The sequence below is a fragment of the Canis aureus genome, chromosome 38 (assembly GCF_053574225.1).
Source record: "Canis aureus isolate CA01 chromosome 38, VMU_Caureus_v.1.0, whole genome shotgun sequence".
In the NCBI taxonomy this organism is placed as follows: domain Eukaryota; kingdom Metazoa; phylum Chordata; class Mammalia; order Carnivora; family Canidae; genus Canis; species Canis aureus.
In genome coordinates this window covers 21,510,716-21,514,857 of record NC_135648.1, presented here as the reverse complement: position 1 = coordinate 21,514,857, position 4,142 = coordinate 21,510,716, and positions in this window count along the sequence as shown.

Genomic DNA, 4,142 nt, shown 5'->3' with positions numbered 1-4,142 from the left:
CCCTGAGGTATTCTATGTGTGGAAAGATCTGAGTGGAAAAATCCGTCTCTTCGCAACCTGAGTAAAACCTCCTTCGCAGCCACCCCCCTCCTCTGGGCTGATTCTGTGCTCACTAAGCAACCTCCTGGTTATAAATGCCATTCTGGGAAATGGGTGTCTCAGAAGGCAGCTGTGAATATTCTGGTTACCGGACAGCCATGCTCATTCATTACTCATTTGCAGATTGGCCTTCCAGCACGCGTGCTTCTCGTGACCTGTGATTACACAGGCCTGGATCCCGCAAGACCTGAGCTCCTGACCTTGCAACGCTAAGGGCAGCATATTGACAAGGACCATCCTCGCCAATGGACGAATCACCTGCCAGCCGCCCACCTCTTCCCTGCTGCAGGGAGAGGGGCCTGTCTGGGGTGCAGAGTGGGGCGGCTGCCACCCCAGGCATGGGTCTGCAGTCAGGGGCCGGGGTGTCTAAGTGTCCAGGGGAGCAGGAAGTCTCTTAGTTGTTTGCTCCTGAGTTCTCACTGTCCCTGGAAGATATTCCTGGCCTCTGGCCCTGATGAGGGCCCTGTGCTGTCCCCGACACAGAGAAGCATTCTGTAAATGTTTGTGGGAAGGGTTTCAAATGGAGACATTTCAGCAGAAGCCAGGTGACCCCTATGCTCCCATCAGCGATGTCTGAGGGGCTCCTTGCTCTGCTTGGGAGGCTGTACTTCTTGATTTCAGAAGTCCCTTCTGTCCCAGAATCTATAGCTCGGCTCCCTAGGCTGACTTTGGCAGAGGACAGAGCAAGAAGGAGCAAGAACAGCGCTGGCTTCAGCCAGGGGGCAGTGGAAGATGGTTCTGTGAAGGGAAAGGGCTCCCAGGAGGGTCTCTGTCAGCTTCCTGGTAACGAGAGCCGCTCTCCTAGGGTCCCTGGATACCCAGGACAGGGAGAAAAGGCACACACTGATCAGCTCAGTTTTCATCTCAGGCAGCAGGTGCCAGGGTAGAGCAAGGCACAAAGGCACTCCTGCCTGCACGGAGGAGAGAGGCAGGAGGGGCCCAACAGCCAGGGAGGACGCGCCTGGGGCCAGCTCAGCGCCTCATGCTAACAAATGTTGTGCATCCTTTACCTAAGGACACTTTTGGGGTGTAGCCTGATGTCCTGTCAACACTCCAGGTGGTGAGTGGCTGCAGAGGACACAGGAGACCCCGCCCCATGGCCTCTGTGCCCTGCCCTGCACCTGGCTTCCGAGGCCTCCGAGGCAATCTGTGTGGGTGACCTATTCCTTCCTACTGTGATGCCCGTGACCCTTACAGCCTAACGCACTGCTTTTGCGTTTTTCAGAAAGGATATCATGATAGTGCCACCTGGCTGTAACATTTTCGTGTTTCCATATTTACTTCTTTTTTATGCAAATCCCAGACATCGTGAAATAGGAGTCTTTTAAAAACTCAGGACATTTTCTCACATAATGATACCATTGACTTTCTCACATAGCTGCAATACCGTATTATACCTAACATGAGCAATAAGTCCTTTGTTTCATCTAATCCCCAGTCCATATTCCAGTTTCCCCTATTATCCCACAAATGAGTTTGCCTGGTTGGTTTGTCGGCAGCAAAGCTTTCTAAACAGTGTTCCCAGCAGCCTTGGGTTTCTGCACAAATGTCTCAGAGACCAGCCCAGCAAAGGTGAGGCTGAGGGGGCAGGCCCAGGCCCCCTCCTCTGTTTCAGCCAGGGCAGGTTTTATTATCAGGAACAAAAGGGGTTTTCTGTTAAGAAAAAAAAGGTTTGAAAACTGTTTCCATAAGGACATGCTTTCATACTTTCAAAGAGAATACCTCCTGCTATAATTGCCTTAAATCAAAGGGATAACTTTGGATACTCCAGCAGTGGGGTGGTGGGAACCCAGGGGTGGGACACACAGATTTGACAGAGTCCAACAGTTAGAGAAGGAGAGATTTTATTCCCACTGGACATGAGCCTAGACTCACAAAGTCGACTTTTCCAGAATTTGGAATACATTGCATCCACTTGGTAGTTCCTCCTCCAGGTACTAACTCATAGAATATTTTCACTCTTTCCTATCTAGGTGCCTAGATCCTGCTCTATGAACCCCACCTCATTCTTGCTTATTCATAGGGCAGATTGGCACATTTTCAGCCAATGAATTTTTTTTTGAGATTTTATTCATTTATTCATGACAGACACAGAGAGAGGCAGAGACACAGGCAGAGGGAGAGGCAGGCTCCCTGCGGGGAGCCCGATGTAGGACTCAACCCCAGGACCCCAGGATCATGTCCGGAGTCGAAGGTGGATGCTCAACCGCTGAGCCACCCAGGCATCCTGAGGCAATGAATTTTGAAACCTCCCTGCTCAGTTCATACTTCTGACTAATTTTCTAAGTCTACACTACAGGACCTGACCTCAGAGGAATCGTCGTCCACGGTTTTAATCATTACAGTTTGGCATTACCAAAACAAAATTAACACAGAGTACCAGTAACACAGACCTGTTGGTAGCAAAGCAAGAGCTCTTCTTATCACAGATGCAGCACATGAGTGAGCAGCTGCCGCTTTGTTATACTAGCCTGGGGAACACAAGCCCTGGCAATGAGAGGAGGGAGAAATTCTAGCAAATTCTGACCTTTTCAGGGAACCTTACTAATTGTAGCTATCAACAACAGCTCGAGACGTTTCTCCTCCTCCAGCACATGTGCCCAGATGAACCTGTCAAGATTTGCTTTCGAGTTCTTGAGGTTATATTTCAAAAGATGATATTTGCCCATCTTGTTCAACTGCAGAATGCTAAGTTCCATACAGAGAGTGACAGTGTCCATTTTGTATATACTCACATATATCAGTGAACATGTGTTTATCCACTAATATGTGGATTACACGCAAATAAACCTAGCTTGGGTAGAGAAAACCTTGGGACATCTGAAAGGAATCATCCTTTCCCATCACCAATATTTTTGTAATTTTTCAGTAAAGGCATATTAAATTCTAGCTTGCCTTTGAATCTGACTAATATTTATGACCATCTACTAAATACCTAGTTCCCAGGGTGGGAGGTCTGGGTGGTACAGTCAGTTAAGCGTCAGACTCTTGGTTTTGGTTCAGGTCATGATCTCAGGGTTGTGAGATTGAGCCCAGCAGCAGGCTCGGGGCTCAGCGCAGAGTCTACTTGAGTTTTTCTTTCCCTCTCCCTCAGGCTCTCTCTCTCAAATAAATAAATAAAATCTTTAAAAAAAATACCTAGTTTCCTTTAGGTTTTTTTTTTTTTTTAGATTTTATTTATTTATTTGAGAGAGAGAGAGAGAAAGCAATCACAAGCAGGGTAGTGGCAGGCAGAGGGAGAGGGAGAAGCAGACTCCCTGCTGAGCAGGGAGCCCAATGTGGGGCTCCATCCCAGAACCCTGGGATCATGACCTGAGCCAAGGCAGACATTTACTGACTGAGCCACCCAGGCGCCCACCTAGTTCCCTCTGAATATAAGAGATGCATAAACCATCCTTCCCTAGGATGTTTGCGATTTAGTTGGTGACACAAAGCTGCCCACAAGAAAGTCGAAGCCACGTAGGACAGGATACACTCTCCCTTCCTGCCTATTCAAACATGGCCCTGCTTTCAATGTCAAAATCAAACCTTCCTGTCACACAAAGCATTCCTATACTCAACCAGCCTCTACTGAGGACCTATGAGTTCCAAGTATGGTATTGAAACCAGAGGTAGAACGATGAAGGAAATAGTTGTGCTTCCTATTCCAGTACTTAAACTGATCTTGGAAAAGTTATTTAATTACATATGTAGTCATGCTCAATACTATCAAAATCATATGCTCCTACAAGGTGGTGACCATATCTTACATTCTTTTGTCATCCCCTCACTAGCTAGACTCTAGTCATAGAACTTATTAAATACAGTTTGAAAGGCTGGGTTGTATAGGATTTTCAGGAGACATGAAAAGCTATATATTGAAAGTAAAATCTTAACACAGAGAAATTCCAAAATGCTGAGAACTCCTGCCCACCCTTCAAAACACAGCTCAAAAGTCATCTACTCCATGATACCTTCCCTCACTTACTGAGGCAGATTTAGTTCCTGTCTTCTCTCTGAGTCCATACTCCTTGGTGAAGACTCTATGGATAAAATTTAGCAGA